Source organism: Marmota monax, unplaced genomic scaffold (assembly GCF_021218885.2).
Source record: "Marmota monax isolate L192 unplaced genomic scaffold, Marmota_monax_Labrador192_F-V1.1 WCK01_AAM20220418_F8-fsc00056, whole genome shotgun sequence".
Lineage (NCBI taxonomy): Eukaryota > Metazoa > Chordata > Mammalia > Rodentia > Sciuridae > Marmota > Marmota monax.
The window spans coordinates 891,487-919,196 of NW_026695212.1; the positions used below are offsets into that span (position 1 = coordinate 891,487).

The following is a 27,710-nucleotide window of genomic DNA, read 5'->3' on the forward strand; positions in this document are numbered from 1 at the left end:
TACAATTAGATCATACCCTTTTTTGTCTAATCATGTTTCTCCACGATTATTCATTTCTTTCATCAGACTTAGCATAAGAATACACAGTTTTCCAAGGGCCTTTGAGTCTTTATTTTTGAAGGCTCCCATGTCATATAAAACTTGGGCAACATAATAAATTTGTTAAGCTTTTCTTTTGTTATTTTTTTTTAAATTTTGGATGTTAGCCATGACCTTTGTGTGAGTAAGGAATGTTACTCTGTCTTCCCTTATACAGTTTGAAGTGACCCCTACAACAGACATGCATGCTTCTAGGGAAAGGGACCTGCAGACAAAGAGGGTTACAACAATTATCTACAGGAGAAAAACATCATCTTTAAACTTCAAATGCAGAACAAAAAAGGACTTAGTGTGCTATCAGTTCAATGGAGTCTGAAATTTCCTGCTGCATTGTCTTCCTGTCCCCACAGGCCAGCTCTGGGGGAGGCACAGAAACAGAGAAGACAACCTTGCCACTCACCTCTTCCCAAGGCAAACTTCCTGCCAGTACAAGAGGGAAACAGAACTAAATTTAAATCAAGGTCACATTTTTATATCTCTCTCAAACAGAACAGTATATGTTCATACTGAGTCTGTGTTTACCACATTATCAGTGTGGGGCTATTACCCAGAAGGATAGAAACATCATCAGCTTGCAAAGTTTTCGTCTAGGGTTGGGGAAGATGTCTTCCATTATTAAAATTTAAAGGAACAGTGAAAAATAAAAGCAATAAAAATGCCACTGCATTTTGATTACACCACAAATCATACTCATCAGCATACTGATTACAGCTATCTGTAGTTTCACCTAATGCCAGTTAAAACTCCAGGCCCATGTCCAGGGAGAACAGTTTGTGTGGCAGTGATGCACCTGTCTGTAGAGCAGATGGCCATGGTTTGTGCCTGCTGCCACCACCAACCAGCTACATTACCTCAGGAAATTTGCTTTTCTTCCTCTTCCACAAAATGGGGATGCTAGTAATAGAACCCCCTTCATATTGTGAGAATGAAGTAAATTAACACATGCAAAGCACTGAAAAATTCTTTGTTTATATTAATTTCTCTCTAAATATTTGCTATCATTGTTAATCTCTTTGCCTTCCAAACACTAGTTCACACTATTTCAGACTTTTATTCTGAGACAAATGATTTCTCTCCTAAGAACAGGAAAAATTATTCTCTCATTCTTTGCTCAGGCATAGTTCCTGAAGTTATTTCCTTCCCAGGATAGTCACAAGGTGCCATCATCACCAGACAGGAAAAGCCCTACCTTTACCCTCAAGGGTAAGTTTTCCTTATCCCCTCCCAATATTCTGACTTTTACCTATTCCCAAAGCCAAGGGTACCCCATCATGATTATTTTGTTCTTTTTTTTAATAATTATTTTGTTCTGAATGTATTTAATGGAATGTGAATTTCACTCAGATGTCCTTGCTTATGGTAAAATGCATAAATGAGCTGTTGTATTTGAATACCTCTTGCATAATCCAAATTTCAAAACCTATTTTCCCTTTTAGATTGTTTTACTAAATAAAAATAACATATACTCACAATGATCTTATTGTAATCTTGTTTCAATAAAAATATTATAGTTTAGAGTCTGCATACCCCCATTCCCAGTGCTATCCACGGCCCTGCAGCCACTGCCACGGAAGGACCAGCTGGATGATTAGGTTGCAGTCTTCAATGAGTGAACATATTCTTCTATTCTGTGATGTTCTTGGTCACACATGGGATTTCTGAAGGCAGTGGCATGCCAGTAGAGATTACTGCATGGCACAGCATGACCTCTATGAAGACAAATTAACTATGGAAATTCATCTCTATTCTACCAAGAAGCCCCCATAAGAGTGGTTAAACTGCACGTAGAAGTGAAATCCACAGAGTGTTTTACAAGAGTTCTGACCTGGGTGGGGTAAACTTCGTGTACTCCCTTCTACATAGTTGCCTCTGTGTTGCTGGATTGAAGAAATGCTGCTTCTTGTTAGGAAGTCCATTTCATCTCCCATCACCGCCAAGTTCATACTCAAAGCACTGAGAAATATCAAGTGCAGCATATAGACTTTAGTTTGCATCATTTCTGTATCCATTTTTAAAAATTCTTTCATATCCCCATGGAGTGTTTTTTAACTAAATTAACATGGCTTAAATGAACCCTGCTTCTGTGGAAGTCACACACAAGAACATGAGATTCCTTATCATACTCAATCTACCCAATGTGACCTTAAACAAATTTATAGAGAAACTTAAGAAGTGGGGTATTACAATAGTAAGAGAGCATGAAGCAAGTTATAACACTCCTCTTGTGGAAAAAGAAGGCATCCATGTTCTCAGGTGGCCTTCTGATGATGGTACACCACTGTCCAACCAGATTGTTGATGACTGGTCAATTCTTGTAAAAATTAAGTTTCCTGAAGAGCCTGGTGGTTGTATTGCTGTTCAATGTGCTGCAGTTTGGGGAGAGCTCCAGGGAAGCTGTGCTGGCTTTAGTTGAAGGTGAGATAAAATATAAAGATATAGAACAATTCATAAGATAAAAGCAGCATGGAGCTTTCAACAGCAGACAACTTTTGTATTTGAAGAGTGTCCCGAAATGTGGCTGTGAAAAGGGGAAAGATGGTGGAAAAGAGAAAGGAAGCAGGCCCAGCGGTGCCTCAGCACTTGATAGAAAGGCTTTCCGCTGAGAGGTAACAAAGGAACCTCATTGAAACAGAATGCCAAACCCTATAAAAAAAAAAAAATTTCATAGAGCTACGTAAAGTCAGTGACAGTATCTTAAAGAGATGCACCAGCAGTTCCCACTACCAGCCTAGCAGAGCAGGAAGTAAGGACAAAAAGAGATGCAAGGCTGGCAGATAAAGAAACTTTAAAAATAAAGAAAAACGAAGTTAGAGAAACCTGTGGTTTATAGAGGAAGGCTGATTTTAATGGGCAAAGAATTGACAGGATAAGTGTCTCAGTGAAAACAAATCCAAAGCCTTCCACTGAGGAGAAAGCTTTCTATGGGGGTGGGGATCCCTCCCTAGGCATGCCCAAGAGTCCCCTACTCCAAAGGCAGCCGTCAGCCACCACAGAACATGCTGGTAGGTAAGGAAAATGTTCCCAGGAGCCAAAAGATGAACACGAACATGGATGGGAGGTGTTATAGATATGAGGTGGCCCCCGAAAAGTTCACATGTGGCAATATGTGAGAGGGTTCAGAGGGGAATGATTAGGTTATGAGAACCTTACACTAATCAGTGAATCGATCCCTGATGGAAGTAACTGAGTGGTAACTGGAGGCAAGTGGAGTGGGCTGGAGGAGGTGTGGCTTTGGGGTATACATTTGTATCAGGCCAGTGGAGTGTCTCTCTCTCTCTCTCTCTCTCTCTCTCTCTCTCTCTCTCTCTCTCCTTCCTGATTGTCATGTGAGCTGTTTCCCTCTGCCACACTCTTCCTCCATGATGTTCTTCCTCACCTCCAGGATTGGAGCCCCAAGGAATGGAGCCAGCCTTCTACAGACTAAGACCTCTGAAACCATGAACTTTCAGATAAACTTTTCTTCCCTAAAATTGTTCTGGTCCCATCTTTTAGTCACAGAAGCAAAACAACTGACTAAAACAGGAGGATTGGGAACTTGAAACAAAAAGTTATCGATAGCTAATGAGAAATTCCCAGAGGGTACTTGCACCAAAGATACCAAGGTAGACAGAAGGAAGAATTTACCTGGACCAATCAGCCCACTGGATTCCAAGAGAAAAATTCTACAATTGCTGGCATCCTGTAAGAGTTGTTGCAAAGATGCTCACTGTGGCCACTCAAGTTTCTCACACTCCAGGATGGATTCCTGGATTCCACAATTCATTAGCGGTCCCTCCGTTTGTCCCAATCCTGGGAACATGGAAGCTGAGGATTACTTCACCAGGCTGGTGGATAGGTGGGGAACACAAGGACAGTGGCCAAAAACATAGAACGAAAAATAAATAAAAAGACTGAAAATCCTAACCTGAGAATAGATTTGACCATCACAGTGGAAGTAGGGCCTCTATCTCTCATTAAGATTTTTTTATTTTTCTCTTTTTTTCTCCACATCCTTTTTTTTTTTTACTTTTTAAATTTTAATGTTTTTTTAAACAATTTTATTTTATTGTATTATTCTATTCACTTTTTTCATTATGCATGATTTTCTGTGTTTGTGAATGTGTATGTATGGTTGTGTATGTTCTTACTGTGCATATAGGTTTAAATATATGTGTGTGTAATATATATTAATATAACTTAACTTTATCTACACATTAATACCTCTCTGCTTATGTTCACTATTTAGCCTATATTAGAATTAGGTGGAGTACAATTATATGAGGATTCAAGGTATTTCAATCTTACATTTGCTGGTTCATTTATACCTAGGTTCTATGGGCCCTCCTATAATCCCTTCTTTACTCTCTTCCTTCACCAGACATAGTCAGATAAGAAGCTAACCAACACATACCATAATCAAAATGGCTAACATAGAAATAAGGAAAGAATATTAAAAACTGCAAGAGAAACATTAGGTCACATTTGGAGCCGAACAAATAAGATTTACTTCTGATTTCTCAATTTCTGAATTGAGAAATCAAGGAGGGCCTGGAATGAGATATTCCAAGCCCTACAAGAAAACAACTGTTGGGCTGGGGATGTGGCTCAAGCGGTAGCGTGATCACCTGGCATGCTTGCGGCCCGGGTTCGAGCCTCAGCACCACATACAAATAAAGATGTTATGTCCACCGGAAACTAAAAAATAAATATTAAAAAATTCTCTCTCTCTCTCTCTCTCTCTCTCTCTCTCTCTCTCAAACAAAAAACAACAACAACAAAAAAAAAAAACAACTGTCAGCCAATGTTACTATACACAGAAAAGCTCAGTTTCAAATTTAAGGGAGAAATTAAAAAAAAAAAAAAAAAAACTTTCCATGGCAAGAATAACTAAAAGAACTCATGACCACCAAGTCAGTACTACAAAGAATATTCAAAGATAAATTATACATAGAAGATATATATATATATATATATATATATATATATATATATATATATATATATATTCCCATGTATCCTATCAGATCATATTGGAATGAAACTAGAAATTAACATCAAGAAAAATAATAAGAAACCATAAACACAGGAAGAATGTACAATATTCTCTTTAATAAAGAATGGATCAAATAAGAAATGAGAGTAGAAATCAAGAAATTGTCAGAAACAAATGAGAACAGAGGTACAACATATCAAAATTTCTAGGACAGTATGAAATTGATTCTAAGAGAAAAATTTATAGTGCTGAGTGCCTAAATTTAAAAAAAGTGTAATAAAGCAATCCCAAATAAATAATCTTACACCTCAAGACCTTAGAAAAAGAAGGACAAACTAATTCCATAATCAGCATAAGACAAGAAATAATTAAGATCAGAGCTGGAATTAATAAAATTGATAATAAAAAATGCATAGGATCAATGCAATGGAAAGTTGGTTCTTTCAAAAAATAAATAAGATTGATAAGCACTTAGCAAAGAAACACTTAACCAAGGAAAAGAAGAAAGAAAGAGATCAAAAGCAATAAAATTCAAATGAAAAATGAGATATCATCAAAGACCCTTTTGTAACCCAGAGGATCATCAGAACCTATTTTGAAAATTTATACTCAATGAACTGGAAAATCTAGAAGACATTGACAAATATCTAGACATATGGCCTGCCCAAATTGAACCAGGAAGATATATAAAACATAAATAGACCAATATCAAGTATTGAAATTGAAACAGCAATTAAAAGCCTTCTGAAAAAAGAAAAGTCCAGGACCAGAAGGATTCTCAGCTGAGTTCTACCAGACCATTACACCAGTTTTTCCCAAATTATTTTATGAAATTGGAAGGAAGGGAACACTCCCAAACACATTCTATGAAGCCAGTATAACTCTGATTCCAAAACCAGACAAGTACACATAAAATAAAGAAAACTACATAACAACATCCTGATGAACATAGATACAAAAATTCTTAGTAAAATGCATTCAAAAACACATCAAGAAGATAATACATCATGATCAAGTGGGATTCATTCCAGGGATGCAAGTTTGGTTTAACATATATAAATCAATAATTGCCAAAGCCGCTTCCAACTTTTCTGTCTGGGCCCAGAGAGCAATTGGCGTGAGTACACAGTGTCTGGAATCCTGATCTGCCTCGGATGCGTGGAGGTGGAGGAAGGGGTTTGGAACAACTGCGGAATTCCGGTCTGGGCTACACTCAGATGTATTCCTAAGGTTCCTTTCTCTTGAGCCCCCTCCCGACAGCCCTCAGGGGTATCTAGGGTGATCAGTAGATGAATGGCACTGAGGGAAAGCCCCAATCACATTTGCCTCCCTATGGGCCATGCAACACTCCCAACCCCGCATCCAATCCCTCCTGGATGCTCCCCTTCCTTCATCGGTCAGAAATGTTAGCAATTCAGGTTGTAGGACTGAGAAAGACATAAGATAATTAGTAAAATCTGCCCAGGTTCCCTAAGGTGCATAGGTAACTTTCACTAGTCTGTTTTACCGCCCCTATGTTTAAAATGAGTTGTGTTCTCTTTAAGCTGCTAGAGAGGCATTTTTAGAATCAACTCCTCCGGTAATCTGCTACCTTACAACCAGTAGATATCCCTTAACCCTTAGGTGATTCCTTTAGTCTACAAAGCAAAGGCAACAAAAGAGTGCATGATTCTCTTTTGCAATGGGTTTTTAGTGGCAGGGAGGATAAGCAGTAATGCCCTTAAGTCTGAATCCTCCCAGGGTCTCTGGCACAGGGCAAACTGAGACCCTAGCACTTTGCTAAAGGGGACCAGAAACCCCTTGGCAAAGCAAGGTGAGAGACGGGTTTTCTGGACCGTTTAGGAAGCTCAAGCTTAGGGAGATGTCCCTAATGAGAACAGTTTTCTCCTCCGGTGCAGCGCAGGCGCCTGAGTCATGTTTTCTTCTCACTCAGATGGGAGCTTCTCTCTCTCCAATACGCCAGGTGCACCACTAGCCTGCGTATTGAAAAATTGGGATAGATTTGACCCTCAGGTACTCAAGAAAAAGCGCCTTATTTTCTTGGCCTGGCCTCAATACAAATTCTCTGGAGAAACCTGGCCACCAGAGGGAAATATCAATTTTAATACAATTTTATAGTTTGATAAAATTTACAAAAAAGGAAATGGTATGAGGTGCTGTATGTTTAGATTTTCTTTGCTCTAAGGCAAAATCCTAAATTATGCCAACAGTGTAAAGTAGACTTACCTATGATGGAAAAGAATCAGGAGGACCCACAAAATCTCCATCTGCAGGCCTCCCTGCGTCTGCCCCAACAGGCAAACCAAATATATTACCTCTACAGGAAAATTTGGGCTGATCAAAGTACATACCCCCTTCCCCCTTCAAGACCTAAGGCAGATAAAAACTGACTCTACTGAAAAGTTAGGAGATATGCCAGATTTCCTGGAATCGGATCTATCCAAAGGAGCTAATCCTGTAAGTAAAAGGGGAGACTGAGGGACTCCCAGCAGCTGCCAAAGCCATTTTCACTTTGGGGAAATTCCTCATTCCTTCCCTGCACTGTAAGGATTGCTCCATCTCTGTCTACTTAAAAAGAAGGGACACTGAATGCAGTAAAGTCATCACACTGAGACCCTTGATTTTACACCTATAGTTGCCCCTATGTGAGAACATCTGGTCCACTCATGGGGAAATCTATGGTGCCACTGATAGGAGTCATAACTAAATGGAAGTTCAAAACCTGGAGAGATATTTTCTTATCTAGTCTGTTTTAAAGGTTATTATAGATTGTTTCTTGGGGATAATCTAGGCTAAATGTGTGTCTAAAAGATGATTTTTTTTTATTGTAACTATCTGGTATCTAAATGAGTTTGAAGCATTGCATAATCTTGCAGTTAAAAGTTGGGGTTTTTGTGATTTCAGATAATTCATGCCAGAAAACTTAAATACTTAGGATAGAAAATTTAAAAACTCTACTTCCAAGTTGGCAAGTAACTCCCAATCATTTAGTTTTATTTTTTTCATCAATTTTTGAACTGGGTAGCCTGAAAAGATTTCACTAGGTGTACCAGTGCATTAAGTTGGGCAAGGATAGTAAATTATGATATGGTATCTGTTCCCCTCAGTGTGTAAGATTCAGAAAAAAAAGGTGTTAAATTAAAACGTTGGCCTGGCTTATTAAAATAACATTGAATAGCAACAGTCTTAAAAATTTTTAAAGCTTAATTTTTGGATATACATGGTAGTGTGTGGTTCTCTTTTGAAAAATGTTTCAGGCAATTTAATGTAACTTAATACAATTTTAGGAACTTCAGAAACAAAGGAAGTGACTTAATGATTCTAAAGAAATTTCTTCTGATGGAAGAGATCCTATTTTCAGTTTTGTGTGAGCAAGTTTTTCTAGTGTAGGAAAATGTAAAGGTATAAAATTTTGTAAATTGTATCTTTAACTTGTATCATAATTTTCAATATCCAAACCTGAAAATTGTGACTTATGGTTAAAAGGCCTTAGGCATGAGGTTTCTGCTCAGAATTCCAATTTTCCCAGTTCCTTCCAGACCTCAGCCAGGACTTAAGTTGATATGCAAATAGAAGAAGCCTGGAGCTCAGTAGGAGATAGATCTGAGGCCCAAGGAAAAAAAAAGAGTAAAAGTGTCTTTTTATGGGAACTCAAACTAGATTAAACCAAAAAGTAAATTGTATGGCATTTATTACTGGCCAATTTTTTTCTAGGACTTTTGCCTTTTCTTAGATTCTATTTTTTTTGAGTTCATGATTTTGATCCAACAGACAAGTTAATTTTTTTCTGATAAGTTCTATTTTTGACCAACTGGAGTTTTTTTTTTTAAACATTGCAATGAGATTTCACCTGAGAAAAGCTACAAGGCCTTTACTATTGTGTTATGTGTTACACTTGTGTTACGTGTTGTATGTCAGTATGTCTGTATGTGTGTATGTCCATATATCATGCAGTGATATGACAATTGATAGATATATGAGGAGCGCTCATGAAAAATTTAAAAAATGGATCCAAATATCTTTGATTCACGTGATTCAAATGGCTCAATTTAAATTGGGTAAACAGATGAAAGTAAAGATGTCTTTAAAATTAAGCTTATAAGTTTTTCTAGGTGTTCAAAAATAAAACCTAATAAAATGTTGATGTCTATAAAATAATCTGCTTAAATTCAAAAATTTACAAGTATTGTTTCTAAATGTGAACAGAAGGAGGTTAACAGATAGAAAAACTAGAAGGTTCTAGATATGGATTTAATAGAGGGAAATATATTTCTGGATAAGAGTCTATGATTAAGTAATTAAGAGGGTTTAAGTAAGTGATATAAAGAAGGTCTGTGTAAGTTGGTTATAAGTGTAAGTTTTTGAGCAAGTAATCTTAAAGAAATTAAACAGCTGGTTAAACAAGTGCTGTTGTTTTAGAGAATTGTGCTATGTTATTTCTTTAAAAGCTAAACTTGATTAATATAAAAACATCAATGTAATTGGTGCTATTAATGTGTTCATATCTTCCAGGTATACAAGTCTGTTAGGTAGAAGCTTTAGAAAGAGCATTATATCAAGCTGTGTTCTAAAGTTGTATGGTAATTTTAGGCTTAAAAGAAAAACATGTTGGAAATTTATTTATCATTTGTGTTCTATAACTGGACTTGTTATCCAAGTATGTAAAGTTCCATGTTACTTTTTACACTGAGATACAATTTAAATGTATTTTTAAGTTAATGAGAGCCTAATCTGTGTAAAGGTTTTATTGCAAAACACAAAAGTACTTTGCTACTTTTCTACAAAAGGTTAAAAGCTTTCAGCTTTTCTTTAATTCATGTTTTAGGTGTGATATTATATTGTGTTAGCTAATATTCATGTGAACTTGAGCAACAATTTATGTAGGCTTTGAAAAATGATGTTTAAAAAAACAAAGATCAGTTTCAAAACTACAATACTTAAGATTTATGAAGAACCCCGCCTTACCTGAGATAAGGCTCTATGTCCCATCTCACTACATGTGAAAGTAACTATGAAAGAAGTAGGCCAGATTTCAGTACATTTAAAGTTGTGTCCAAAAGTTGGTTTTTGTCAAGATTACTAAGATCTCAAACAGGGGATATAATGTATAACTCTGCCAAAATTCAAGGTAGCTATTACATAAACTAAATGTTTTTTCTCTTGATAATTTTATTTTGTAGTTTTCTTAAATGGTTTAAAGATTGCCTGTTAATGTTTTGCAGAGGTACTTATTTAAGAACACACAACCTGGGTTAATTTAAGATAAGGAGTTATCACCTACAGGATAGAGAGATAGACATTAAAGCCCAGTACTCTTAATATAAGGCTGTTTAAACTTATTTGCTGGATGTTTAAGATTAAGTTTTAAAATTAAAGTTAAATTAAAAGGGCCAAGAAAACCAATGTTTGGCTCTTGCCCTCTGAGTCAGTCTGAATCCAGGGAACAGGGGACTTCTCCAAAGAGCTTTGCAACTCTGGGCCACATAACCTCCCGATCAGGGAGATTAATGAGACCGCTGGAGGACAGAAAGCCAATCAGTGCATTTGCTGTGAAGAGGAGGGTCATTAGAAAAGGGAGACATCCCTGATGCTTCCAAGGGAAGCCACATGATCAAGCAAGGCCTGGACCCATCCTAGCGCAAATGGCACTAGCAGAACTGAGAAGCTGCTGTAAGTTCCCCCATGACTCCCAGGGAAACTCAGCTGACTGTTAACAATAGATAGAAACAAAAGTCAGTTTGACTTGCTTCATCTTAAACACTTAGCAAAGACAGTCAAAGCCAAAACACAACTATTCCTGGGCATTTTAAATGATAATAATAGTTAAATGTAACTTCCAAGAATAAGTAAACTGGAGGCTGCAAAAGAGACTCTCAGACAGGAATGCCTGATAACTATCAAAAAGAACTGCCAGAGTAGTTTTTAGTTTAAGGCCTTTATCTCTAACCTACACAGGTAGGCTTGGTGTTTACTAGTATGATTATCCAGCCCTAATAACAGAATTAAAGATTTCTCTATTAGACACAGAGGTCATACTAATAAAAGGATTTTGCAAGACTAGATTACATTAAATTATTAAACTATATCTTAAAGGGAAGGACAACTGTAACCCTAAACGTTAAATGTTGTGTTTACATCCCTGACAAATCTGGCAATGTGACATGTTTACATGCTCAGATAGAAGCCATGTCCTCAGCAACCTTGTCATGGAAACAATATCTTAGCTCCTGGTTCTCTGGTACTTCCTGGTGGAAAACATTGTTAGTCTTTGTCTTTGTCATCATACTCATTGGCATATTCCTGTGCTGTGGCATTTATTGCTGCATCAAAATGGTTCCAGTACTAATAAATTCTTGTTTCTCTTATAGACCACCCATCACTCATGGCCTTCCAGCCTATTACTTCTCAATCGGACTTCTATCATGGACCACTCGATAGACCCGATTTTTAAAGGGGACTCCAAACTGCTTGCCCCACATCGTCCCTTTTGTCAGCCTGAAGAAGCCAGAACGGTCTTCGCCCCCATTCCTTACAGCAGTAAGGAGTTCCCAAATTAGAGGGGGGAATGAAGCCAGGGTAGTTAGGTAAATCGGGTCTAATATCAAGTGAAATCTAAAATGGAGGCCATGCTTAGAATGAGTCCGGGAAACACAGGACAACTCATGGAATGTTAATGAAGTCCAGAAAAGGCCCTAGGCCAAAAATTTCCTAACCTCAAAGAAATGTTAATGGAGCCCAGGAAACAGCCCCCAGCAGATTTGAAGATAGCCCATCCCAGAGAAGTGATAATGAAGTCCTTCCTGCCCAGATTACTTCTTTGGCCCACCTGTGTCCCACCCCTCGGGCCTTCCCACCTACATTCCATCACCAAAACTATAAAAAGGGGAGACAACCACACTTCCACAGATTCCACCTCTTGGGTCCCCTTCTTCCTCTGGGAGAAGTCTTTTTTGCTGTCCTTTAATAAACTTCTAATTTCTACTCTGACCTTGCCTCAGCATGTGCTTTTCTGGTGTTATTCTTCAACATTGGGGAAGCAAGGACTCATCACCGGTCAACAGTGGTAACAAGATTTTCCATATTCCTGGATAGACAGAATTAATATTGTCTAAATGGCCATTCTACACAAAAGCAATATGCAGATTCAGCACATTCCCCATCAAAATTCCAATGACATTCTTCACAGAATTAGGAAAAAAACAACTATTAAATTTATTCGAAAGAATAAGAGACCCAGAGTAGCCAAAACAATACTAACCAAGGAAAGTAAAGCAGAAAGAATCACAGTACGTGATCTGAAATTATTCTATAGAGCTGAGGTAACACAACAGCATGGTATTAGCATTAAAATAGATATGAAGACCAATGGAACAGAATAGAAGACACTGAGACAAAAACCACATACTTACAGTCATCTCATACTTGACAAAGTTGCCAAAATATGTTTTGGAAAAATGTGGTCTTTTTAACAAACAGTGCTGGGAAAATTGGATAGCTATAGGTAGAAAACTGAAACTAGATCCTATCTCTCGCTCTGCCAGAATAATCAAATTAAAATGGATCAAAGACTTAGGAATTAAACCAGAAAACTTGCAACTACTAAAAGAAAACATAGGAAATGATGAAGAGTGTGAAGAGAGAGCAACAGAATGGAAGAAAATCTTGGCCAGCTACTCCCCAGTAGGGGATTAGTATCCAGAACATGCGAAGAACTCAAAAAACTTAATGAAAAAAAAAAATCAACAAATGGGCAAAAGAACCTAATAGAATCTTCACAAAAGAAGAAACACAAATGGCCAACAATCATATAAAAAGAAGTTCAACATCTCTAGCAATCAGGGAAATGAAAATTGAAACTACACTAAGATTTCATCTTATTCCAGTCAGAATGTCAATGATCAAGAATACAAACAATAATAAATTCCAGAGAGGATGTAGGGGGAAAAGGAACACTTATACATTGCTTTATTGGGACTGAAGACTAGTAGAACCGCTCTGGAAAGCAATATGTAGAGTCCTCAAAAAACCAGGGATGGAACCATAAATATGATCCAGCTATCCACCCTTTGGTACCTACCCATAAGAACTAATTCAGCATACTGTAGCAATACAGCCATCTCTTTGTTTATAGCAACACAATTCACAATAACTAAATTATGGAATCAACCCAGGTGCCTGTCAAGAAAATGAATGGATTAAGAAACTGTACCACAAATACACACAAAATGGAGTTCTATTCAGCCATGAAGAAGAAGGAAATTATGGAGTTTGCTGGTAACTGGATAGAAATGGAGAATATTATGCTAAGTGAAATATGCCAGACTCAGAAACACAGAGGTCTTATATTCAGAAAGTAGAGTAAAATAAAGGAAAGGATGATGGAAAGATAGGCTATCATAAGGATATAAGAAAGAACAGTGGTGTAGAGGAAGGAGACTGAGAGGCAGAATAGAGGGATGGGAAAGGGGAAGAAATGCAGAATGTTCCCAGACCAAAAAAAAAAAAAAAAACCACCTTGCATTTAATTCAATGTTTTTACCCTGTGGTGCAACTTAACAGGGAGTGCCTGAACAAAGAATGGCAGGGGGTTATTAAATATTTTTAGTAAAATGTTGCCTTTGTCTTGCGCAGACATAAAGAATATGCTCTTCAATTCAGTAAAGATCTTCTTTTTTAATACTTACTTTTTAGTTGTAGTTGGGCACAATACCTTTATTTTATTTATATATTTTTTATGTGGTGCTGAGGTTCAAACCCAGAGCCCCAAGCATACTAGGCAAGTACTCTACCACTGAGCCACAACCCCAGTCCTAATTTAGTAAAGGTTTTTTTAAAGGTAGAGATGCTTTGTTACTATAGCTAAAACAGTGCTTTATCATAAAATTTCTGAAATTCTTGTAATTTTTTTCATAATTATCAGAAGTTGTTCAACTACTTATTTTTTGTTCAGTGATTTTTTTCCCTTTTCTTCCCAACCTCTTGCAAAAATTTTAAAAAGGTGGATTTCTGCCAATAAATTGAGCATACACATAACATTTTAATAAGCCTTTTGAGCTGTGTAACAATATTTGGATACTGGATAATTGTGTTTTATTTTATAATTGATTGGTGATGTATATTAATGTTAGTCTGACAATATATTTTTACTGTCTGGTAATGTGTTGTTATAGTTCTATGGAAAAAAATAATTTAAGCAGTGTTCATCAACTTATAAAAAGTTTTAGTGCATGAGCTCACTAATCTACATAAGTAATGAATATATTTATCATCACTGAAATGGTTTTGCTTAAAGCTAACTAATTTTGTGGAAAACAAAATGAATTGTACTTCATTCAACGCCATTTGATCTGAGTGTGTCCTTATTTCTTTATAAATGAAGAAGTAAATGAATTCAGTATTTTAGTAAGCTTGCAGATCATCATTTCTGCATCATGAGCCCTGTTAATACTAAATGCATTTCATTACAAACTTTTCTTTTTAAGTGTCTTGATAACTTTGAACCAAATTATTATTGTGTACTGAGGAGGAAAAGTCTAAGGTAGAAGCAGGTCTTGATTTTAAAAGCTCAGTTCTACTAAATATTGGTGGTTTTTTGCAGCTTAACTTCCATGCTTTGATTTTTCTCACCTGCAAAAAACAATTACATATTTATAGATTTTGAAATTAACTCAAACCTAAATGTTTGGCACATGAGGGCTTAATAAGTGTTAGGTTTCTTTCAATGATCTGAAATATTTCCTTGACATAGTTCAATCTAAAGGTACAGAAGTCCTTATCTTTTTTTTTTTTTGAGTATCAGTAATAAATGCAAATACTCAAAATTTGAGTTAAAAAGTAACATTTCACCTTATGTTTTAAAGAACTAACAACTTCCATCTCTTTATGTCAGTCTAGCACTTAATATATTCCATTCTTAAAATTTAGACAGGGAAAATGTTCTTTAAATCTTTGATCTTTCGTGATTGAGGTGAATTATTTAATCAGAGCTCTTTTTATGCTGCCTTTAAAAATATACAGCCTATTCTTGATGAGAAAATGATTTTGTATAATTGATTACTAAATGACATGCCATTACCACACAGCTCCACAGAACAGAATAGCATTTGTATCTGTTGGGAGACAAGAATTGTCATCATGATTAATAAAAATCTTTTTAAGTTTGAAAAGTTGAATTAACTTTTCAAGGTAGGTACATAATTTTTTTGGAAAAGAAGATACTTAGGAATGTGTGTAGACTAAGGGGGAAAATTTAGTAAGGAAAGATAATAAAAAACTGGGGAAAAGAAAACGAATAGATGGTGGGAAGTAAGAAGAGATCGAGAGTTCACCGCACGTGTGCACAAAGACACAATTACCACTGTGTATTTGTGTTTCCTGGTTGAGCAGGAATTCAGCTTTACTCACGTAGCTGAATAAAGAAGAGTACTGAAGAGTAGAAGAGCAGAGGTCTTCTCAGTTCTACGCAATAGATGACATCATTTCCTGCAGAGACAATTTTTAATTATCTGGATACCTAACAAATAACCAAATTACTGGTTCATTCATGTAGGTTCATTCATAAAGTCTTTTATTAAGACTTTTCTTCTATCCCTGTTGTTCCTTCTATAAGATAAATAAGATTTTGCATATAATGAAAGGTTTAAGGTTGTCAATAAAAATTCAAGTGCCATATTTATTGGAACATTATAGCTATATACATTCTGGGCCTATGAAATGTAGGAAGCTGAATGCTGAGACCCAGGCCTTTCAAGTTGATATACGAAACTAAAGTGCTGTCACTTCATGTGCAGATGATACTTTTTTTTTATTTGTTTGTTTGTTTTTGGTGATTTTTCTCTAAGTGAAATACATCAGAATTCAATTTTTTAAAAACTTTACCATATCCAACATAGGCTTTATAATTTTCCAAATTTAGAATTAACAGGGGTAAAGTCTCAAGTCCATTTTGCTCAAGGATATTACCAAATACTTCGAAAAATAAATTGTTAGGTAAGTTACATGGGAGATTTATTGTGAAATATGCTTTCTAGATAAATGTTCTCTCACATATTTGTTTTTGTGTTTCTCTAGGGTTTCAACACAGAAACCATGAAGCTTAAATAAACAAACGAGGTTCAGAACCACAAACTGACAAGAAGTCAATTGAAAACAGAGCTACAATTCACGGTATATAAAAATCATCACATTTTATTAAGAGAACACTCACCATCCGCCTTCATTCTTTTTCTGTATACTTTTTCTTTCTACTTACTTAAACTCTCTGGCCCACATGGGATTCATTAACAGAACTCAAGAGGACATGGGGTGCAAGTGGTTTTCTAACTAAAGGCTGAGAGAGAGAAGCATGCCCTGATTTCCCAAGGATCCCATTCCTGCCAAAAGTTCTGAAAGCCATATGAAGCAGGAGTGTCAGCCATTACTTTGGGATGTAAAGTGGGCAGCTTCAGGAACAAACCAGTGTTTGGACATGGAATTTACTCTCAAAGTACTCCGAGACTTGTTTTAGAAGTTATCTGCTTTTAAATGGGCTATAATCACTGTGATAATTATATATTAAGTAAACGAACAGAGACCTCATTTGGAATTGCTAGCTGACAGCACATCTGGAGAAAGCGGTGCTTTCTGCTCTGCATTTTGAATCATTAAGCTGACAACATGACTGACTGGCTATGCGTGATCAGGACATGCAAATACAGTCACGAGAAAAGTCTACTGAAGACGACCCAGATATTTCTCTTATTAATGCAGAAATTGAAGCACATTATTTTTGCTCCAAATATTCAACATACCACCCTAAATAAGAGTCATAATGTGAGAGGTGTTGGAGAAATTCTACTCTGTGTTCTATCTCACAACTCAAAATATGATTATTATATTTCTGTGCCCTTAGATATAGGAAAAACATTAAACTGTACTGCGGCATAATTTTATTAAATAAACATAATAAGGTGGTTTGTTTATGTAGAAAGCTGTTTACCCACTAAAGTTAAAAGACTTAAATAATTTTACTGTTCTTAACTATGTCTTTGAGGCAAAAGTTAAAACATTAAAATTGTTTGAAAATAATTCAGCAGAATATCCTGTCTGTTGTGAATAACTTCTCCAAGTCAAGAAGATTTCCTATATAAATATTACATTAAAACCACAGTCAAATAAAAATTTCATTGCCCCATCTTTGAAATCTAGCTGAAATGACAGACCAGTAAAGGACAAATGCTTTATCTAAATTTATTCCACAGCAAATATCATTGCCCTCAGGGGAAAAAAAAAACAAAACTGTCACTATATTTGAATTATTTCAAAACAGAATTTCAAAGGCTTATTGACGTTTATAAGCAAAGTATACATATACTCAGAAAACTGAATATATAGGGATCCCATAAGGAGAAGTTTATATGTTTATTACATTTATTAATCACAGCTTGGGAAAATATAACTACCATTTTCCAAAGCAAGTAGAGGTCAGAGCTGTAAATCAAGTTAATTTATACATCTTTGAATAAATAGAGGCTTAAGGCGATAGAAAACCTAGCATGTCCCCTTGTTTCTGTTTCCAACCCTTTCCTCACTCATGTCAAACTGAGCAATCACTTATGCTCTGCAATTTTCCCATCTGCAAAATGAGGGGAAAGATTCTGCTGTCCCAGGGGGATAGCATGCTGCTTCCTCTCCCATTCCTAAAACCTGGACTGAAATCAATGCTGTTCCCTCCTTGCTGTGATTTGTGATCCAAGAGGTTTTTGCAAGGGCAATACACCCTAAAATGTCTCTCCATTATCGTGGGTATCATTCCGAGGGGCTCCAAGCAAAAAAAGTTGTCTGGAAGTTTCTCTCATAGCATCGCCTTTACTGCTGTTATTTTATTGAGAAACAATCCAGGGGGAAAAAAAATGCCGCAGCAGAAGTTCATAATCTCAACCAGAACATGGTAAAGTTTCCCAACACCCAGGGAGTACACAGTGGAAGGAAAAGGAGATGGATTCTGGAAACATATTGTTTTAATTCAACAATTTTGCCCCTGGTTCTTCCTGCTTGAAATTTAAGCCTAGAACTCCAGAATCCTGTATTCCATTAGACTAAACTGTGCAAATGAAATAAACATTTATGAAGTGGTGTGGCACACCACTCGCCATGCCAGGCCCTGAGGATTTAAAAAAGAAAAGAAAAACTTACAACACAAAGGTGAGTAAGATACCGTGTTTATCCATGAAGAGCTCAATATGATAAAACAGTGTGACCTTGTAACATTTAAGAAAGACAATTCTGGAACAGAATGGTAATGCCAAGAGTAATGCCAGGAAGGGAACATAATGGGCAAAACATATACAGTCTTTCAGTTATGATTCCTAAAGGGAATTAATTTCTGGAACCCTGACTACAGCATGGTGATAGTTAATAATAATCAACTAAGAATATATATAGTTTTACAGTGCTGGGAATTCAAACCAGAGGTGCTCCACAAATGAGCTGTACCCCAAGTCCCTTTTATTTTTTAAGACAGGGTTTTGTTAAATTGCCCAGACCAGCCTTAAACACAGGGTCCTCCTTTCTCAGCCTCCAGAGTAGTTTAGATAATAGGCATGAGCCATCACACCCAGCAATAATAAGGTATTGATTATATGCTTGAAATATGTTAAAAGAAATCTCAAGTATTCTCGCACTAAACACACACACACACACACACACACAGCGAATATGAGGTGATGGATATATTAATTTGCTTGAGTGTGATAATCATTTCACAATGTAAAGATGCCTCAAAATATCACATTGTATACCTTAAATGTCTACCCTTTTTCAGCTATGACTTGATAAAACTTGAATATGAAGATATGAAGATGCATTCCCCACCTCAACTAAGATTTGGAAGACTGTTTGTTTAGGAAATTTTGGGAGCATTCTTTTCTTCCTATTTCTTCCCTTAGAAGTGCTATAGTTTCAAAGTGTGTAATTGTGCTACAAGATATGAAAATGTAGCTGGGTGTGGTGGTGCATGCTTATAATCCCAGCAGCTCAGGAAGCTGAGGCAGGAGGATTGAGAGTTAAAAGCCAGTCTCAGCAACAGTGAGGCACCAAGGAACTCAGTGAGACCCTGTCTGTAAATAAAATACAAAATAGGGGGCTGGGGTTGAGTGAGGTAGAGTGCTTGCCTGGCATGCATGAGGCACTGGGTTCAATCCTCAGCACCACATAAAATCAAATAAAGATTATTGTGTCCACCTAAAACTAAAAAATAAATATTAAAAAAATACAAAATAGGGCTGGGGATGTGGTTCAGTGGTTGAGTGCCCCTGAGTTCAATTCCTGGTATCAAAAAAATAAAAGAGAGATAAAAATGTGGGGGGTCTATTGATAGTTAATATTCAATAGATAGCACAATATAGGAATAAGCAAAATGCACAGTATACACCTGCCACACCCCCTTTACCTAAGCACAAAGCCAGATTCCCAATCTATTGCATTACACTTAACAGCTGGGGAAGGAGAACTCTTGCTATTTCTCTTGATATCTGGGTCTATGCTGCAGGGACTCATCACACCTGCCAGGTAGAAGCAAAGACTTAATTGTCCAATGCCCAAACCCATTTTCTTTGCTTCTATCACTCACCTTGCTAAGGCCAACACACTTTTAAGATATTATTGGCTATAGTGTGCAATACATGGGTTGGCAGAACCTAGAAGTCTAATCTGGGTTACATAAAATCAGTGTGTAATTTTGACTTATATATGCCAGACTTCATTTTAACAGTTTTTTTTTTCATGCAGAAACAAATACCTAAGACTTGCTTTTGGAAAGAAACTAAAAGAATAGAATGAGGGGACTTCTTTTTCTAAAAAATTTCACTTGTGAGAAATTAAGAGGAAGAAAAAGAACTAGAAAAGATGGCAGTCCCCAGCAACACCAAAACTGCTAGGAAGAAGGATTTCTTGAACAATTCAAGAAATGATAAATTTGCTTTATCATCAGTACCTTTGGGTTATCAAAAAGATATAAGGCTGATAATATACCTTGCAAAATGTCTTTTATATACAGATCCTTATCTGCCCAGAGACTGACTTAGGATGAGGCAGAAGTAAAGATAAAAATAATAAATAAGGCAGTCTTCTGGGATTTGCAGTTTCTCCTCATTCTTGCTTGATCAGAAACTTCACAGGGTCCCCTTTCCCAATGTTATTTCAGTGTAAGTATTTCCATGTTGAGTTCCAGCTGGAAGCAGGCACTGTGGAGCCATGTGAAAACTCAAGAGCACACAAGATCAGCCTGTGGTTTCTAACCTTCAGACAGCTTGGGTCAGGGCTGAATTTGCTCAGAATTATTTACAAGTCCCTAAAGATCGAAAATGTCACTCTCCACCAGGGCTTCCTTAGCATCAAACTACTTTTCACATTTACCCATAGTTTCATTCTGTCTTCTTTCTGCCCTGTACATTATCCAGAACAAAATTAGTTTAGGGACTTAGACATATTTTAGGTACAAATTAAGAAAAATAAAGATTAGATAAACTATTCTATGGAAATATCTGATGTTGGAGCCCCTTAGTACCTTGGATAATTTCAGGGAGGGAGAGAGTTAAATAGAAAGTCTAAGAACACTTTAAAATCAATTTTACAGAGAGTAAAATTGGGTTGAGGATTTACTGAAATTTTCAGAAAGTCATATTTTATTTAGGATGATTCATCACTACGAGATATATTTGTATCCCTCAACGTCTCAATAGGCTGGCTTCCAAAAGTTTGTTTTAAGTTGTTTTTCTGGATCTGAAAAGTTATTTCCCTTATAAACAATATTCTAAATTAGTAGTTCTTAAACTTTTTGTGTCACGAATCCCTTTGAGAATCTACTAAAGCCTGTGGTCACTCTCCCTAGAAAAATTCTCACATGTACATATGCTCCACTTTTTTATACAACCATTGAAACCCTTTCTGGTTAAAAAACTTCTGTTCCCAGATGTTGAAATCCACAGCCATAGCATGAATCGTGTGGATCTTCTCACTCTAGTGTGGAAATGAAGCCACAATTGAGAACAGTACATTAAATACACTTGGAATTACATGTTGAGACACAGCACCATATCACCTCCACATTAATGTCCCTGGCAGCAGCCACAGTTAAGCTAGTGTGACAGTGTGCAGTATTCCTACCTCATTAGGGTGCAAGCCATAATCTTTGGTTTCATGAGGTCGGGGAAGAGGGGTGTATATTTTGTAAGTGGTACAGATCCTTATCTCATTTCTCTTGGTTGCTCTTTGAAAAGTGATCTCTGAATCCATAAAAAGTGCTAGAGCTAAAGACATTTGTTCAGCATTTGATTAGTTATAAATCAGGGATGCCCATTGTATGGATCAAGCCATATACAATGTAGTGCGTCAACTACAGAAATTTTTTCCTTAGCTTTTTCCTTTCTTGGGAACCTGTGGGCCAGAAAAGATTTCTACTGGAAGAGCAAATGATCTTCCAAGGTTTTCTGAAACTTTACAAAACATCTTCACAGGTGACACAATCATTCCCCTTCCCCACTTTAGTATTTATTGTAATATTTAAAAATAAAATGAACAATCTACCATCTTCTTTTTTCTTATTCCAGAAAAGCTTTTATTTCTATGGCTATTGTGTGGTTTTATTTTTAATTTATTGTTTTATTATTATTATTTATTCTAATTTGTTATATATGACAGCAGAATGAATTATGATTCATATTACACATATAGAGCACAATTTTTCATATTGTGCTGGTTGTACACAAAGTGGAGTCACACCATTCGTGTCTTCATACATATATTTAGGGTAATAATGTCCATCTCATTCTACTGTCTTTCCTATCCCCATGCCCCTCCCTTCCCTTTTGCCCTATCTAGAGTTCATCTAATCCTCCCATGCTCCCCCCACAACCCCATAATGAATCAGCACCCTTATATCATTTATATTCGGCATTCGTATTTTTGGGATTGGCTAACTTAGCATTATATTCTCTAACTCCATCCATTTACCTGCAAATGCCATGATTTTATTATCTTTTAACACTGAATAGTATTCCATTGTGTATATATACTACATTTTCTTTATCCATTCATCAACTGAAGGGCATCTAGGTTGGTTTCACAGTTTAGCTATTGTGAATTGTGCTGCTATAAATATTGATGTGGCTGTGTCACTCTAGTACACTGTTTTTAAGTCCTTTAGATACAGACTGAGGAGAGATATCTGGGTCAAATGGTGGTTCCATTCCAAGTTTTCCAAGGAATCTCTGTACTGTTTTCCATATTGGGTTGCACCAATTTGCAGTCCCACCAGCAATGTATGAGTGTGCCTTTTCCCCCACATCCTCACCGACACTTTTTGTTGTTTGTATTCTTAATAGCTGCCATCTGACTGGAATGAGAAGAAATCTTAGAATAGTTTTGATTTGCATTTCTTTAATTGTTAAAGATGTTGAACTACCATCTTTCTAGAGTACTTTAAAAGAAGACTAATATATCATCATTACTTTATGGTGATCTTAGCCTATAGTACCTGAAGCAAAGGTAAGAAACTTTTCTTAGCACCATGCCTATCAACCTTGTGTCTGTGGTCTTTACTGGCTATCAGTGGCAAGATCTGACTCTCAGCACTCTGAATCTGTTACTCTTCTAAAGGGACCAATTTTAAGGTTCCATTAGGCCGCTAATGGCAGCTGTCAAGGCCTAGCACCCAAGGACAGCACAATGCCATCCTCACTAACCTCTTAGGATCCCTTTTGCTGTATCTTTTGAAGAGATCAGAGAGTGATTTTTTCAGCTCTCCAAAGAGGTCCCCCAGTGTTTTACAATGTAGACTCACAAACACACATTCTCCTAATGGAGTCCAGATTCAGAAAACTTGGTAACAACTTCAAATTCATCTCTCTCATAACTCCACATAGAATACAGAGTCAGAAAAATTAGCAAAGTGGTTCCAAAGAATAGTACCATGATAGATTAGAGTACAACTCATGCCCCTGAGTTTAGGACATGAGACGGTGCAATGCTGTGCATGAGGAGAAGTTTTCTGCATGCCATGAGTTTTGCCTGTGTTCCTATCATCTGCCACGAGGAGAACATGTTCCAGGAATTGCTTGCTTTAATAGAAGGTGAATAAATGTGGAGCACAGCCAAGCCTAGCTGACCTGCACCTGGTAAAAGGTCCACCAATATATCCACAGACCTGTAAGCAAGAGAAAATGCTTACTACTAGAAGCCACTGAATTTGGAGTTGTACAATAATGTTCTGACAATTGCTGACAGATTCACATATTAATTCACTTAATGCCCAAAACAGCTTATGAAGTAGGCTATGTTACTAATTTCACTTTTCAGAGCAATGCTTCCCAAAATGTGTACAATGGGTTCAGGCCAGCTTTATGGGTGTGAGAAATATGTAGACACACAAGCCACTGCACCAGAAAGACCCTGAACTCAGTTTTATTCTCTAGTATTGCCGCCGCCTCCTCCTCCTCCTCCTCCTCCTCCTCCTTCTCCTCCTCCTTTTCCTCTTCTTCTTTTAATAAATGAATAACTTTTTTTTATTAGTAGCAAAAGAGTCAACAATGCTTTCAAGAAAGAGACTATTTCATTTCCTCCCAACTTGGATTCACCATAAACACAATCCACAAATATATTGGAACCTCACCAATAGTATAATTCATCTGTCTTGTAGGAACAATCATCTCCATCTGGAAGACATAGTCCTTAAAAACACATTTTTCTATTAATTTCTTTAGAACTTCCTTTTGGTATAATCTGAAACTTCCTGTTAAATCAGGTGCCCCTGGTCTCAACAAAACCTGAGTTATAAAATTGGCCCCACAACTGATTATTTTTCCTTTCAAATCCCAGCCATATACACGACCATTTCCTTTGTAGTGAGTTCCAGAGACAATATCAAAATTACCCTCTTTTTGCTTCATGGTGTGAGGAGAGATCAGCATCCATAATAACTATATAGTTTCCTGTGGCATGTTCCATTCCATGAATATATGCAGTTCCTAGTCCCAGTTTATTCTCCCGTGGTCTTAGAAGAATTTTGTCTGGTCCATAGATCTTTTCCAATCGTTCAGCGACAGCCTTTGTTCCATCTGGGCTTCCATTATCTGTGATTATAATTTCATAGTTGATTCCAGTCTCTGAGAAGCTCTTCACCAGCAGCCACACGATGAGTGGCAGGTTCTCATGCTCATTGTACTTACACGTGGGTAAGAGCACAGAGTACTTGTCCTGTAGTCGGAGTGCCCCTCTGGCTCCTACTGAGAGCTGGCAGGACTCTGACACCTCTAGTATTGCCTCTTGAAATGCTTAACAACTATATCTTTAAACCTGTAAAGGTGAACTTCAAGGGGACATGGAGTATGCACATGAGCAGAAAAGACAAAGATGAGGTAGGCATCCACCCCATTCTTACCACTTCACTCGCACATGGTGTTCATGAATACTATGAATACATGAATACAGAATTCTGGTAGATGCACAATGCACAGAAGGTGAGCAAAATACAGAACCAGGGCAGCAGTTCCCCACTTGTCCACCGGGGATACATTCCAAGTACACTCCAGTGGAAGCCTGGGACCAGGGATAATACTGAACCCTGTATACGTTATGTTTTCTTTTTTTACATATATACCTATGATGAAGCTTTATTTATCAGTTAGACTAAGAGATTACTATAGCAATAATTAATAATAAAGAACAATTAGCACTATGCAGTAATTAAATTATGTACATGCTGTCTTTCTAAAACTATTTTATTGTACTTATCCTTCCCTTTGTGGTTATGTGAGACAATACAATGCCCTTGTAATGAGATGAAGGCAATGAGGACATAGCACTGGGGCATAGCATTAGACTGCTATTGACCTTCTGATGACAAATCAGATGATGCTCCTCTACTTTGAGTGATGCTGGATCATACAGTCATGATGATGCGGGATGGTAGTGTATACAGCATGGATACGTTGAACAAATGGATGATTACACCTCAGATAGGAAGGATGGGACAGTATTAAATATCATTCTACTCAGAATTGTGTATAATTTAAAACTCGAGTTTTTATTTTTATTTATGGAATTTTCTATTTAACATTTTTACATCACAACTGACTGCAGGCAACAAACTGTGGAAAGTGAGACCACTTGTACAAAGAGGGACTATTGCATGAGATAATCATGGTATGTCTATAACTGAGCAAGTAAGGGCACTGGCAGCCTGAAAGACCTTGCTTTTTATTAAAACTAGAATTTGTTTTGAACACAAGAAGAATGTCCTAAGAAACATAAGGAGTTAAGGAACACTCTTGCATTGTGATTCATCTTATTTTCCTGAGTCAGCCAACTATTTATGCTGAAAATGTTGGCATAGAAAAAAAGGGGGTAGACCAGAAAACCCTCACTTCCTTGCTCTTTCACCTCTTCTGAACTCAAGGTATAAAGCATTGATAGAATGAGCATGTATCCAAAGGGAAATAAAAAGTCAAGTAAGTTTTGTGAGCATTTCCAGAGTTTGGAAAGAATGACACACATATGCAGAAGCTACAAACTATGAATTGTACACTTTGGGGTATTGCATATATAAGTTAAATGCCCTAATATTTGTATTTTAAACTGACTCTGCACAAGGTAAAGATGAATGGTGAACTACAAGCTAATAATTTACCATTTTATTATTTTTTTCTACTTAGAACAACATTAAGAAGCAAATAAACCTTCATGATTAATCAAAAGAGAGACCACAGAAGAAAGGAAGAAGAAATCTATACTTTATACCTTTCTTAAGCACTTTTTTCTGTCTTCTGAACAAAGTAAGGCCCACGTTTTTACTTTGCCTTGGGTTTGCATGCTATGTTGCCAGTTCTTCATAGGGTAATATTTCAACAGGATATAAAAAGAAGTGTTGTATAGGGAAAATTTTTAAAGACTCTACAATTGCACTATCCAATACAAATCCACTAGTTACATATGACTATGCAAATTAAATAAAATTAAAAATTAAGTTCCTCAGTTATAGTCCAAGTGTTTAATAACCTCATATGACCAAAGGCTATTCTATTGGACACCACAAGTATAATTTCTACCATTACAGAACATTCCGTTGCATGCTGTTCTTTAGTTTAACCTAGAAAATGTAGGGATGTTAATTGGATTTCTTTAATCCAGGATTTTTATGAAATTTAGATATGCTAATGTGAATCTCTGGAGGGGTTTATAGCCTGAAACATCTCCAAAGTTATTTAATCAAAACATGCTTTTCTGCAAAGCACTGAACCAGAAGTCTAGCTTAAGACTTTGTACACACTGAACCAGAAGTTCAGTGCTTTCGTTAAAAAAAAAAAAAAGACAAATCTTTGTTGAGGCTTTGAGATAGAAAAAAATGATACACATGTTACTAATGGATTAGAAAATGGTTTGAAACAGTAGGCATCTAATTTTATAGAATTGATGCTCTCTGAAACTAGCTCAGAAAATCCTCTTCTAGAGAGCAATTGAGATTATGTTGCCTATTAACTTCTTTGAGTTAATTTTTCATACTTAAAAGTATTAGTGCCAGGAGCTACTGATTCAATACCAGCATGGATGAATTTCAAAAGCATTATGCTAGGTGATAGAAACCAGACAAAAAATGCTACATAATGCATGCTGTCATTTATATAAATCAAGAAAAGACAAAACTAGGCCATCAGACATCAGACCAGGGGTGGGGGAAGGGGGAAGGGACTGAATATAAAAGAGCATGAGGGAACTTTTGAAGTGATAGGACTATTTCATATCTGATATTTGTACTGACTACATGACTTTATATATTGATTAAAATGTATCAAAGTGTACCCCCAAAAGTGGTTACACTAATATAAATTACATATCAGTGAACCTGATCAATACATAAATAAGTTTCTGGAGTAATTGCTGCCTCCTTCTGCTGAATGCCACCTTGGAAGTGCAGGAGTTGGTGGGTCTTTCAATAATTATTTTTAAATTTCTGAGGACAACAAAATATAATTAGGTGCCAGTGTGAAGAAAGGGATTGGGGTGGGAAAAATAGTGTTTGCAAATGTCAGAAAGCATAATGGAGGTGAAATCGGGGAGAAAGAGGATTTTGTTTTGTGAGTGCTGTCTTTTCTCCCTACAGTGCACTGACTTGTGCCACCCTGAGCTTTCCCTTTTTAAACATGTGGACAAATCAGAACATACTGGGAGAGTTCTGGATAAAAACCACATGGTACTAGACTCTGCCTGGGATGGAGAATGGGTAACAACAGGTACAGATGGATTGTCCAAGCTTTGCACGTGTTCTTCTCTCTCCACCTGCTAAACTTCAAGCTAGAGGAGTTTGTAAAAGAGCAGCCAGGATAAAGAGACAGCTGAGCTTGAGACTCTGCATTCTCCACCCCAATACCCTCATCCCTGCACACACCAATAGGAAGAACTCTTCAGCATTTCTGTTAGAAATATGCATTTCTTTTAGAAATATGAAAGTATACACAATGCTTTGTGGAAAGTTATAGTAGTTTCTTGTGAAATTAAACATACCTAACCTATAATCCAGCATGTCTACTTCTAGGTATTCATCTAAGAAAAATGAAAGCATAGTCCACAAAACTGTTTGTACACAAATTTTCATAGCAGTTTTGTTCAT

General features: G+C 36.7%; 1 pseudogene; it reads right to left on the minus strand.

The window, feature by feature from the left end:
• Window positions 1-385: 385 nt before the first annotated feature.
• Window positions 386-27,710, minus strand: LOC124083897 (dolichol-phosphate mannosyltransferase subunit 1-like; annotated as a pseudogene).